This window comes from Merops nubicus, unplaced genomic scaffold (assembly GCF_000691845.1).
Source record: "Merops nubicus isolate BGI_N331 unplaced genomic scaffold, ASM69184v1 scaffold4349, whole genome shotgun sequence".
Taxonomy (NCBI): Eukaryota; Metazoa; Chordata; class Aves; order Coraciiformes; family Meropidae; genus Merops; species Merops nubicus.
This window is the reverse complement of record NW_008630016.1, coordinates 17,288-32,343: the sequence shown is the minus strand read 5'-3', so window position 1 is coordinate 32,343 and position 15,056 is coordinate 17,288.

Sequence of the window (15,056 nt, the reverse complement as noted above, 5' to 3'; positions counted from 1 at the left end):
TTTCCCTCTCTGTAGCTTTCAAGAGGCTGCTCAAGTGCCCCTACCTAGAACATCCTTGATCTTTGCTGGGTTTAGATTTTTCTCCTTTCACTGTATTCTACCTATGGCTTCTTATATGTAACTGTGGAGTTCATTCAGATGCCTGGATCTCAGAACACCACTGGCCAGATCAAGGTGATTGGCATATATCAAAAATAATGATGAGGCTGGAGTCAGAACAATCCTGACTGATCCACAAGCCCCTTAGATGTTCCTGGGAAAACCATCTGGCTTTCCTGGTAGCAAAAATAAGAATGGGTGATGCTGCCAAATTTACCTCAGCACAGCATTGCAAGAATGTAAACAAGGCTTGGAACATATAAGCTGGTATATATATAAGTGCTACTGTCATTTGGTGATGTATCAAGGAAGGCAAGAGTTCAAAATGACTCTTCCATCACACTCCAGAAGATTACCCCACCTTGTCATTGCACTGGTATTGCCATCTTTGATCCCTATAGCTTTGCAATAGGTGAGATTTTTTGATGAGATTTAGCCTCATCTGCAAGCTGATTATTTTAACTTAATCCATCTATATTTTTTTTTGACTATGCTTACCATCACAGTGTTTTAGTGCAGAGTTGTTTCTTCGATTTCACTATTCCTAAAAGCATGCAGGGAACTAAACACCAATAGGGAAACAAAATTTGCTGCTTAGACGCTGCAGCTTAGCACTTGATTGGACTTCTGTCTCCTCTGTTTTAGACTCCACAAGACCTATCTCCCCTCACATGTATATGATAAACACCAAAGTAATACATTTATTTCATCACTAAGTCATAAGGACTGCCTCACTACTTCCATTGCCATCCTACTAGGGCAAAGTCTCAAAGTGTTTGGCCCTAGCTGGAAACAGCCACAAATGTCTTTAGGCTCTGAGAATATCATTGCAGTCAATTATGCACTTTAAAAGAGAGTCATTCTTATCAGTAAAATTTAACAGTAATAGAGGATTTTTGTTCATAGACTGTAAAACCATTAGCAGCAACAGCTACATCAGACAAAAAGAAATCATATGCTACTATAAAACTAATGTAAAAAATCTTGGTTATTTGATGTCTTCTATGGCACAATTATAAATTATGATGCCATGTTACAAGAAAAGATATCAACAGTGTCTTAAACAAAACTACATTAATCAGCACTTTTTTTTTATATGTCTCAATAGCTTGTTTAAAAATATCTTAATAAAAGTAGTAAAAATTTGTTCTAAAATGTTTACATAGCAAACACATAAATACATAATGCACCAACAGATGGCGTTATGCTATTTTAAAGATGCTTGTAATCAAATCAAATGGTCAAGCTACAAAGTTCCTTTGGGAAAATGATTATTCAAACCATACCTGACTCTTGGTATTTGAATCCATTAGATAAAATAACTTCAGTGTTATAGCTTATGCAGTTTTAAGTTTACATCAGTGAAGTGGATAAACTTTAAGTTAAACATCTATATGAAATGTGGCTTGCTCAGACTTTTTTTTTTCCTCCACATCACCTATATTTAATTTTCTTCATTATAATAGGTTTTTTAGCTTTTTATAGACATAACAAATACAGTATGTTGAATAATAAACACGTCTATTAAATATCTATGCAAATCTTTCCTGTATAGATATCAATATGGTGAATATTCTTATATTGTGGATTAAATTAAAATTGTATTAAAACAAGACTAGAAATGCAACAATGCACTGCATATCTTTTGTGTGTTGATACTTCATAGGATTTTTTACTACATCTTTGCAGATAATATTGCATGTAAATTCATACTGTATTGCACATAAGCAGTTTTTCAAAGTCTATGTCCATAAAAAAACAACTGGTTATGTTAAAGTCAACAGCAAAGTTGACTTCAATGGAATCAGGAGGTATTTAACTGAATCAGACTGTTCTTTTGTTTTGTTGAGTGTTACTTTTATTTTTTTCCTTTCTATGTCTTTTCATCAATTAATGACATCACTCCTACTTGCAATATAAGGTTTTATGGCACGGTATGCTTCTTTCCTATGGTCAAAAGAGTTTTGAAATCTAAATTGATAAAAGCCTTTTTTTTTAACTCAACTTCAACAATAATAATATACATTCAATAAATTTTATTTTAGCATGGATCAAAATAGGTGAATACAGTAGCTTTTCTGTATAGACATCAAACCTTAAGTAGCAAGAAAAGGTGAATTCAGTACATGTAAGACACTATCCTTTCTTTAAAACACCATGGAATCCATCACAACTGATTCTTGTCATAGATGTTAAGGTGAAGATAACAGACAGAAAGCTATCTTGCTTGCTATAGTAAAGACAATTTCTGAAGTTAAACATTCCCTTTCCTTGAAACCATCTCTGTGTTGTTTACTGGCAGAATATGACCAACTCAGGCTAGCTGTATTAGCCTCCTACATTTATAAGGATAAATATGCCCTTATACTTAATTTGATAAGTCTATTTTGTTTGCAGTACACTAAGTCACCAGCTGTTTGTAATCCTCCTTCAAGCAGAAAGACTGCATTTATTTCAGTACATCTGCAACTCTCCTTTTTTTGTCATCCTCTAAACTCTATTTTTGTTACAGGGCAAGATTGCAAAAATAGAAGGGAGGAAGGGGAAGTGGTGGATTGATGCAAGTGAGTGATGTGACAAGGTGATTCCTCCAGGCAGAAAGGGACATACAGTAATTTCTCTAAAGCAAGCCACGATATTAGCTTTTATTATCTCCCTTATGGGCTACAGGCATGAGTATTGCAATTTCAAAATGTAATAAAACAATTTCATATTTGCTTAACTAGGACCTGATGCTGTGAATTCTTCAGTGCTCTCAAAAGTGATAGGTTCAGATGGATGCTTAGAGCACTCAGTACATGGCAGAATTCAGTCAAGTGTCTGTATTAACCAACAACAAGAATAAGATTTATCTATACTTTTAGGTATATTTAAAAAATATGTTGCTAAAAGAAAACAATTTCCTCACACTGGTAACATTTATAAGGCTCAGACATTGTAGAGGGTGTTTTTTTGTTGTTGTTGTTTTTTTGTTTGCTTGTTTGTTTGTTTGTTTGTTTTTGTTGTTTTTTTTTTATAAATACATTGTTTTTCTAGCTCAAACATGCAGATAGAAACAAAATAGCATAAAAGGCCATTGAAAAATTATATATGCATGCTTTTCTGTTTTCTTTTTTCTTCTGAGAGACACGGTCTTCCATGCAGTTAAGAAGGATAATGTTCAAAACAAGAAACCTAGTACATTTTAGAAATTCACTTTGCAATTAATAAACATAATAGGTCCTACATTTTCCTAGCAATATCATTAGTATGCTAATCCTGTGAACCTAACATTTAAGTATCCCAAGCAGCACTTTATTTGATATTCATTTGTTTTCAGTTTAACCTAATTTTTTTTAAACTTGGTCTACCATAAACTAGAGGAAAAAATTAGAGCTGGTATTAGCCCATCCAGCAATGTAATCCAAATTTCCAAAAGTATGTAACCGTTTTTGTACAGGTTCAAACTGCAAATGAGAACAGCTTTTGCATGTACTGAAACCAGGGGTGTTTACAGCTATTGACTTGTGTATGTATACATATGCTTAAGAGAAAAATTAAACTTTTTTTTTTTTTCCAGTTTGGATCTTAAAATAAGAAAAAAAAAAAAAAAATTACTATAGTGAATGAGTTAACAGTTTCAATGGACACACTGAATAATTGACATCTCAGTTCCTATCAGGAAGAAACCTTCGGTAGCAGGAACAATGTAATTTTTGCTATACTAAAAAGAAACTTCCATCTTATAAGAAGGAGTGGCGATATGGACAAGACTTTAATTAGAAAAATGTTTCTAGAGAGTGAAAGCTGTGAGGAATCCTATTTCTGAGAAACCCACCTGTAGAAAACACAGTGATGTAAATGGAGGCTCAAAGAGTGGCAGCAACCTTTCTTTTTCTTTATAGCAGAAAATGAAGAAGCTGCTATGGAGATCTAGTTTGAACTTAACACAAACTTGAAGAAAGTTATTCTGTCTTACAACTACTGAAGGACAGACCTTCAACTTTATCAAGCACCTAACAGTCAGAAGTAGATCTGAAGATCCTAACTCATTACCTTAACAGAAACTATGAACAACTTTCTACTAGTTGTTAAGGTACCTCTAGTCATTGAAACATCTCATGTGTCATTCCCATGCAGTTCAGCATTATAACTCTTAGGAAACTTAAGTTGCCAGTTGGTAAACTGAAGTTTTCTCCTCATTCAGTTTTATGGATAAAAGTGACATATGGTCATACAATCAAAGCCAAAAAGCAAGGTAATGTCTAATGAAATGAGTCTTCAACAAGTGGCATTTTTAGAGTAATTAATTAATTTATTTATATTAATTTAATTGGTCTTTAGTTCCCTTTCCCTCCCTTTCATCCTTTGTAGAGCAAAAAAAGCAGGCTTACCTCAGCGTTGGGTAAGTTTTACAGACTATCTGAAAGCAAAGTACAGCTAAAGGATCTGATACTGCTAAGAGCTCTTAACTGATTGTGCATACTCATGCCAGGATAATTATCCCTACCACATAAACTAATAATCATGATAAGTGATTGGAAACTAATTATGAGACTAGAAATGGGAAATGCCACAATGGATTGTCTTAAAGGTGCTTCATCTCCTTCCACAGTAAAAACTTCTTGTTGGATAATTATAGAATAATATGGCTATCTGGGTAAGTTCATTTTCACCCCATTAGCTAAAGGTTGCTTTTTTTAAAAAGCAATTTTCATTTTATAGTTTACTTTTCACTTCAACTGATCCACCTTATTTTTTTAAAAAATAGGAGAACTCAGTTTAGCTTTTCTTATTCTTAAGGCTATTTTTAGACTCCTAATTAGTCTCCTCAAAAGAAACAATATTAATACAGATCTTTACAAAAAGGCATTCCCTTACTCAAATTTCATCTCTACCTTTTCCAGAATTGTCTTTAAATTCTGTCTTTACTCAATAAATCACTTTCTGAGATGAAGCGGTCAGAACCTAGCAAACACTATGTACAAAAATAGTAACAGATTAGCTTAATAGTATTAAAATATTTCAGAATGTTTAGAAGAATTTTAAAATGTCCTGGCATTTTCCTTCGGTAGCACACTGAACAGCTGTTTCTGCTGAGCTGGCCAAAACACTACCCAGGTCTCTTCCCTTAGTGACTACAATTAATATAGAAATCTGCAACATGTGTGAGAAATTCAAATTATCCTCTCTAGTATGCATTGCCTTATCAGCAGTGAATTTCACCTGCCACTTTCAATAAATTGGCAACCATTCACTCCAATCCACACATCCTGGGAACTGTACCATAGCACTCAGCAAGTAACCTCTCTCTAAAAAAAATAAATAAATATAAAATCTCATCATAAACTCACTTCTTAAAAAAAAATCTGTGGGAAAAAGTCTTGCAAGAAATACTAATGGAATAAGTTCCAAAGTTTTAACCAATATTATTTTCACTGGCAAGCTGCAAATCAGGATGGATTGTCTTTTCCCTAATGCACGTGCTTTATTTCAAAGCAGAATTAGTTCAGGGAAGTCCTGCAACCTTTACCATGAAAGCAGGATGATCATCAGTCTTCTATAAGCAGAGGTCTCACACAATATTCCTCCTAGAGTTAACAATCTGCTTAGAGATAATTCTTCTTGCAGAGGAAAACATCATGGGATACATGTACAACCACCACGGCTGTAGCTATCAGACTTGCATTTTTGCATATCATGATCTAGAAATGATTAGTCTCTCTTTGGGCCTGTTCCCTTTATCTCAGCCCCACAAAACACATGTGCCTGTGACAGGAAAGAGGTAATGCTTAATGTAAGCAAAAGCTGTATACTTAAGAGATATGCATCATAAGAATTTGGGAGGTCTGGCAGTTGATGCCTCCAGGGAAGAGTGCAGAAGCCTTAATGAAGAAAAGCAGTGGGGACTGACGAATAACAGGACATAGGTCTGCAGGGGGACTAACAGACCAGTCTGGGCTCAGAAGGAAATGGAAAAGATTCATGTGGGTTTAGTGGGAACTGAACTACTTTGTAGGAAAAAGAAACTGAGTGAAATAGATCAAAAGACTGCTACTGGGGTTTGGGATGATGTATTTGCTCAAGAGCTGTTTATATAAGTAGTTTCATTTGTACACATAAGGTCTAGACAGGTGCAAAACACATACACACCCTTTCAAACTTAACCAAAGCCAGTTTTCTGTCATATAATTAAAAAACAAAACAAAACAAAACAAAACAAAACAACAAAAACAACAAAACAAACAAACAAACAAACAAACAAACAAAACACACACACACCCACCAAAAAAAACCAAACTAAAATTGGCTCAGAATGAGTAGGGGATATGGGGCAGCTGATATAGCAAGTTCTGTACATATCACTGGGATACATATAATGCAACATTTGAACTAAATCTTGTAAAATCCTTACAACTAATCAGTGTGAGAAGAATATATAGAAAGTCTCTGCTCCAAATCCTGTGAAAGTCTTAAAACATTTCAGACAGTGCCAAGCAGCACACAGTTCAGCATTATAATAGAAATGCTTGGCAAGACTTCTTTCTTCTTCTCCTGACACTAATTTTTATGTTCTCCTTCAAAGTACTGAAAACTTCTAACACCAGGAAAGCATGCGATATCTCTCAGAAATGCCTTTTTTTTTTTTTTTTTTTTTTTATCATATCATGTATTGAAAATTCTGCTTAAAACTCCATTGCCTCCCCATGCAGTATGGATCTGGTACCTTCAGGCACTACTCTGCCATTCTGAAAGGCCTCTAGAGTAGCTGGGCTTTTCTAGAAGGATACAGAATCTAATTTTGAAATAGACTTTAAATTTCATTTCCAAGCAAGACCTGAAAGGTGTTATTACAGAGAGGTTAATTCAGTACAGCATGGACATGTACACAAAAATCTATATCATCGGGTTACATTGCCTTAAGAAGTCATCAGTTTTTCTGAATATTTCACATTTTTTAAAGGATTTCTTCTTATAGACTATCAGATAGGGAAATAATGGCAATCTCCTTTCTTAGATGAGGAACTGAGGCAGAGTTAAGGCAAAGAACAGTCCCATTAAGTCTCTGACAGGAGATTGAGAGGAGTGGAGGAGACTCTCCTGGACACAAACTGTGCTTCCTCCCAATCCATCAGCACAAACCCTTTTGCTGATACTACAAAGTTCCTGAAGTTGATGGAACTGCTTTCACTTTGATGTTTGACTAAATGATTTGTAAAATAAATAAAAATCCCCACTAAGGAAGGTTTCAGGACAATGTAAATCTTTTGCAAAAGAGGAAGTACACGAATGAAAGCACATATACTGTTATTATTTATTTCCATATTCAGATACTAAAGCCAACTTGATAAGGCAAAGTTAATTAATAATGTGTCTTCTCTTTAAATATATATTCTTAAAAATAAAAGCTCCATACTTTTTTAAATATTAGAGATTTAAAAATCTGTGCCTGTGACTCTTGTATTACTCACTAGCTTACAGATGTGTCCCTGCACTATACTTTGGATCATATATTATTTTCTTAAAATAACTGGAAATTTCTCATACTCCTAAGCAAGTGAATATATTTCTATTGTATTAGTATTACAAAACATACAGTACCAATTAGCATGCTGTGGGTTAATTTTATGCCTATTTAAAGCCAATGGAAATAAATATGTGTATATATATATATGAAAAAAAGTCCATTAAAATATGCATATGAAAATGCTTTATTATTTTTTACTCTTTTAACTGAAAATTCAGTTCTTTTCCAGTGAAATTCTGCTCCTACCTATGAAATACCAGGTACGACCTTTGGAAGTTATTTTTAAATAGACCTGTTCTTAAAAATGGATCTTTTTTTTTTCTTTCCCTATTTTGTTACTACAGATACAGGAATTCAATTTTTGCATACATTCACTGAATTAAAAACCTATCAAAAATTTATGCAAAGGTATAGAAAAATATCCCTTAGAACTTCAATTTATCCAAAATGTCACTATATTTAATAAATTTCATTAAATATTTTACAATTTCTGTGAACTTACACAAACATTAATAACAGTTTCAGGGAATATTTTCCATTTTTTCTTCTATCAGATATTTTCATGGTTATTTGAAACTTATGCATTTCAGGGCTCCGTTTCACCTCTTATTGTAGAACACCTGGATCCCCAACTGGTTGTAGTGCAGTACCTATAGTGCACCTTTGGTTTATTGTTGGAAAGAGGCACAATTTCCTTGGATTGCATAAGCATTATCCCAGATTCCTTGTGTTGCTTTGAATTCAGGTTTATGCTATTCAGAAACATCTTTAGATCACACAAGTATGCATAAAAATTTCCTTCCAAGAGAGACCTATAAGCAGTCTTTGGTCCTATTCTCCTGTTTCCCATTCTAACTGCTGGAATACAAATCCACATCATTACTTGTGCTCTTCTCTATGGAGGCATTCCCACCACTTCAGGTAGCATTCCTCCTGCACAGCAGTATTTCTTCAGAGGGTGGAGAGCTTCAAACTCGCCTCTAGCCTAAGACTGTTGCAAGGCATTGTGGCAGAGAAAAGCCAAGAAAACGAACAAGTACTTTGTTTGAAAGATCTTAACAGCATATTTGATGACCCCTTAGCATCAGCTATCTGGCAGTATTTTTCAAAGGCTATGGGAAACCAGATACTCAAAGAGCTTATTTAGCTTAAGAAAACCTGAAGAGACTAAGAAACTTCTATTTTCCATATTTCTGAGTGGAAGCTGAAGGTGTGGTACAACCCAAGCTGAAAACGATCCTTTTCTCCCTTCCCTGGAATAAAGAATGTAGATCTGGGACATGATTTTTAAAATTCTTTTCCCAGTGTGAGCCCTGCTAATACTCAGCTTTGTCACATTACATCTTGTTGTTTTCCTGGGTCCAACTTTTTCACATGCAATTGCACATGACAGCATATGCTATGGTGAGTATCAATATGAATTGCTTAAAAAGTATAGACTCAAAAAAAATAGGAAAAAGAACATGAGAGTGAAAACATGATAGGGTCCTATACAGAAGAGCAGGCAAACAAGGGGAGAATTCACCTCTGTGATTCAAACCATAAAATGTTTTGAACATCTTTCATGCCCTTGTATGTAAAAATTTGAATGCATCTAGGTTTTTGCAGGGCTCATAGATGTCACAAAAGATAACATGGATAATTATAACAAATCCTCAGAAGTCCTCAAGCTTAAGCTGTTTAACTCCAGAGCAGCATATTAGAGGTAAACTGAGATATCAAATAGTAGATTTGAACACATATTCATTTTCAGTTGCAAGCAAGAAATTACACCCTGGAAACGCTTCAGTTAAAATCAAAAGCCTGGAAAATTAAATTGAGGCCTCTTCAGGAAGACAGCCCAGCAGGTCAGGTAGAATTGTACACAGGCTACATATTGTGAGTATTTCTTCATTATGTATTTCTAACTGGCCAGGATGGTTGTATCTCTTATTGTTGCATGATTTTTTCATACCATATACTGTCCATTACTACTCTGAAGAATTAAAAAAATATATAGAGAAATGTGTATCTTCACAGATAGCTGCCCATGACTAAACTTTACACTGACAGTGGATATGAACTATTAAAAAAAGACCTCAAATTAGGAATAAAAGCAAGGACTTAAAACAATACTATATACATAAATAGTACACTACATCTAAGGTATAAAAAATATTATGAGCTATTAAAACCACATCTAGTTTCTCTTTTTTATGTCATTAGAGTGACAAAACTGAAAAACACGTCTTTCCTACTGAAATTGCAGATATAGCGTACATGTGCTAGTCTGGTTAAACTAAAACACCTTACACACATTCACTGTGTTTGCAGACGGATAGAAATGAGTTACGAATTTCACGGGGTGTTTACATTTTATTTGCATTACTGTTACATTAACTGTCTCATAGTTTGAAAATAACTTCATGATGATCTCTTGATTCTGCTTACTCTTTCACAGGTACTTTCCTCTCTGTTGTATTGTTTAAAATGCTTTTCATTTGATAAAGTATACTGCATTTCAGTTTACTCTGACATTTTATTATGGTATCTATTTGGTAGTTTTTTTACTACCAAGTTTTTTACTGTCCTCCCCTATATGTTAATAATTCATGCAGACTTGCACAGGAGGAAAGGCTTAGCTTAAAGGACATGTAAGTCAAAAATTTATTATCTAAATGGGATATTATTAAAACTGAGATTAAGGTGGCTTCACCTGATGATTACTCTTGTGAGCTGCTTAAGAGCAGCACCAAGTTAGACTTGGTGTCAACTGTTTATTGCCATTTTTTATCAAGAATTGATAAATCCTAACTTTTTAGCATTCTCAGAATTTAAATAAACAATGATCAGTGTTTTGGAAAGGCAGTTTGTATTTCACCTGATTTTGCTGGCAAAAATTTTATCAACTTTCTGCTATGTAATAGTATGATAGAGGATATTGAGAGTTACATTTTTAGATAATGCCTAAATATTATTCAAGCTTTCCATCAGCCTATGTTTTACTGGCATAAAATTCAAACACAATCTCAGTCACAAAGGATCTGACAAAGAACCTTTAAGCAATGCCATCTGTGATGAGACTATGACACGTTCAGCTTTAGAAAGGTCAACGTATAAGGACAGCAACCTTGCTTGCTGCATCCATCACAACAAAATTCAGCAACTTGGCTGAAGGAAACACTTTCCTTTGGGCTGATCAATCACACAGTATCAGGGCAATGTCTCAAAACACTATGAACAAGCACTAACATGTTTGCAAATATTGATTTTTCTTTGATGCTGTCACCTTCAAATCTGCATAATACTCCAGTCTGGGAAACTATTTCAAACCATCTGACATCATAGAAAGAATGAATTAGAGAAGCTGTCAAAAAAATACTTCAGGAAATAGTGTTCTCTTTAAATCACAGCTTTTATAATGTCTCAAAGTATTTGTAAAAAATGTCTACTTTTAATTGAAAAATAAGTTTAAATTCTGGTTAACTAGTTACAATGTTTTTCGGTCCAACAGCCTCCAAGCCATGAATGTGCTCTGTTTTATTCCTTCATGAGTTACTTGATCCTGTCTCTGCAGACAATGCCCTTCATCAAGTTTTCAGTGCTTCTGAACTGCAGGAACACTTTGATCTTCTGTATACCTCTTCAAAATGTGACAGCAAGGTAGAATTACTTACACTGTGCTTTGCTGGAGTTCAACTTTTTCCATGGACACGTCAGAAAACTAGCTACCATAATCAGGCATTTCTTTCAAGACATTTGAGTCTTAAAGGAAGCTCGGTGTTACTTTTTGGTGGTTCCAGCTTTCTAGTTACATAGGTAACTATGAAAAATGCAAGTAGAAACAGTACATGCAAGTACAGATGGATGCAATGAACCCTGTTCAGGATTAAAGTAAATATTGTAGAAAAAAAAAAGGAGTAACACTACAGAAAGGCACAGAGTAATAGTCTGGGGCACGCTGCCATTGAAATTAGTAAGCACTGCTTGATCCCTATGGTACAATGCTCTATGATACACTAGCTCTAATCAATCAGTCATAAGTCTACAGAAGAGAATAAACATGGCCTCAACTCCTTGCACACATTCCACTGTTGAGATACTTTACAATAATAATTTATATATGATGGTAATTATTTATTTGGCAGGACGGAACACTCAAGTAATATTGAATTCAAGACTGTATTTCTTTAAATAGTTCATGGTATCCTTTTGCTGTCAAAGTAACACAGTGAACAGATTGGATCTTCCAGCAGTACTACTGGCTCTAATTCTTTCATCCACATACAGTTGTTTCTCCTTTTTATTTTATTAGCACTAAAAATCCCATTCAGTAATAGACATATAGAGTACCATGAGTAGATAATCGCCTGGAACTATCTAGTGTAACAGTCTACAGGTAGAGGCACAAACATGAAATAAAATTGGAGTGTGAAGAAGATAGACCTGTGATAGTCACTGCTATTAACAATCCATCTGTAGTGGTGAGATGAGTCAAATCTAAAGAGATTGATTTAAAAGTTACCACATCTCTTAACTGCTGTAATGCCACCTGAAGAGTATCATCTGCAAATGCCAATTCAAATTCCAGTATTTGTCTTAATTTAATTTTAAAGAATGCTTCAAAATGAGTGCTCCAAAGAAAATGTGGAGTGTGATGTGGAAATAAGATGGACACTATGATGCCACTTTTCATTCATGTTGGCTTAGTATCTCTAAGTCCCAGTGGAATCACAGAGAGAAGGGAATAACATATTGTTGGCCCTAGGTTAAATTCTATGTGTGTTTTACTTCATCAGTTGTGCCATAGGCTTCTTTAACCAAAACCAAGCATACAAAAGCAAGGCAGTTAATGGTAAAACACATGGAAATGCTGCATAGCCCTCTGGCTAGCACCCCTTGGCTGTGACATTTTCTAATACATCGTTTTTTCCACAGGCCACTCCTTCAGGGTCAGTGCTGGGTCATGCATGCACTTAGGAAGTCTTCCATCCCACCCCTTCCATATGGGGATGGTGGTAGCTGGTACCTTCATGGTAAACTCTGCATGACGGTGTGGGAAGGGGCATTTACTGGCCACCCAGCTGACACTGACAGCTGTCAGTCATTTCCTCTATGAATAAAGGAGCAAGATGTCATGTTATTCTTCTACTACTATTATTTTGTATGCTGCTTTGAAATAGATGGTGTATGAATTATGAAGAAGGTGTGCCACAGTTTGGTAATCGTTGTTCTGGACTAGAACAACAGCTAGCAAACTATTCTGCTGTATCCAAGACCAATTCAGACATGACAGTTAGAAGTTGTGCAGCTCCACACTAGTTATGAAGAAGTCCAGCTAGAGCTAGGACATCTGTATTACAGTGCTCTGCCCAGCCCCAGCTAAAAAAAAAAACATATATCAGGCAAAAGAAAGCAAAACCACTGTTGTCCTGAAAGTCCTTTGGGATCACAGACAACCAGTGTAAGTCAAAGCACACCACTTAGAATCTTCACCTGTTCAGACATCAGTTTTATGTGAAACCAACCTGGTTTAAAGTAATGTTTGCACCACTCACCACTTCAGATGTGCCAAGCACTACTTGGCCACAGCTGTGACTCTAAATGTAAATACCTCTTATGTGAAAGAAAACAAATACATCTTTCACTTTCAAGAGATTAGAACTTCCAGATGGTACAACTGTCAAGGCAGATCACTTTCTGATTGTGTTCCAGCTACCTTGACAGCATCAGCTTAAGTACAGACACAGAAAAAAAAAGTCCAGAAATACAACAGGACAGATGCGATTTGAATTTCAATTGTAAAGCTCTCTCACTTTTAATCTTGTGATAAAAGTCACTTTAAAATAGTGTAACATTCTGCTAATTCTTTTGAAATATAATATAAAGCTGTTATAGATGTCATTAAAAAATCCACCTCTGAAAACAGCACAATGACACCAGAGCAGTATTTTACAGTACAACCCAGCCAATACACACTTCAATATTGTTTCAAAACAAAAACAAAGCAGAACTGATACAGTTGAAGTCTCTAGGAAAACTAACAACTCCAAGATATGAGAATATGTAAATCAGAGAAACTGCACATCCCACAGAGGGAAATATAGACAATACTTGTGAAGGAATATAACAGAAGAATTTGAGTTAACCTCAGCTAAGAATAACATGCAATTCTAACCAATTAGAATGATACGTAATTTCACAACAAACTTGACTCAAAGATTTTTGTTGTTTCATACAGGTTACATCATTGCTTCATCCTTTCAAAAACCTTTCTCAGAACATTTATCACCTGACATTCACAGTTTACCCAGCTACTGCCATGCAAACTCACAAATCTGTGACAAAATCACTTATCCCAAATAGGATAAACTGGTTTATGGCTGGTGACTTCTATGGTCAAAAATAATGTAAGAAAGATTTAAACAAAAGGAGCCATCACACCTCACATGGGAGACTGTTAATTCCCATTCCTATGCTGTACATCATGAAATGCTGGATGTCTAGGAAATCTTCAGAAATGGGTTCACAGGAAAGAAAGAGAGACAAGTGGAATATGAGTGTGATGGAAGACACAAAAGACAAGAATAATAAAATAGTATCTAAATTTATATAACAATGGTATTTCTAAGCCAAAAATTCAGGTTGTCTTTAAATAGGTTCCAACACATATGCCTATAGAAAATGTTTTGCTGTATACCTATGATGCACACAAACTAATTTGATGCTTATTTCCTCACCTAGACTATGCAGGACACATAAGCTACATATGATTTAAGGTTCACTGTCAGCTGACTTTTGATAAATTACTCATATTTGTAAATAATTCCCAATCATTTTGTCAAATATTTTTTTCCATTGGGTGGGGGGGGAAGGAACCCAAACTCAATTTCAACAAACACAAGCAGCTGGTGGATTGGCATCTGGAGGCTTATGACAGCTCTGTAGAGTTTACAGAACATATATGCACTTGGATGTTTCCACTCTAAGAACAAATAGAGAACTGAGATACCTATTGCATATCCTAAAAAAGCATGAAAGTCAGAACTGTATTTGGGAGTCAGATCTGTCTCAGACCACAAAAGGATGCCTGACTGTGGCTGGTTACCATGTAACCTGGTACATTTACCCAAACATGTTTGAAGATCATCCACAGCACATCATAACCTCAGGTCCTCACTAGCTTCCATCATATAACCAGCTTTAAGCTTCAACTACAAAAGACCAAAAGCCTCACAAATTATAATGCGGTAGTATAACATCTTTCTTCAGGAGCGTTATGTTGACTTATTTGGAAACATAGGGTTTGTATCTTGCAGAAGGGAAATGCTGCTGTCAAGGGCAAAACTTGAGGGTATATTTGTGATGAGAGTTTCACCTTCTTGGTTTCTCACACCTGCACCTAGTGTTGCTATTTATAGCTGTTTGCCAGCATATGCACACTGACCTAAAATGAAAATAGGAACCATTA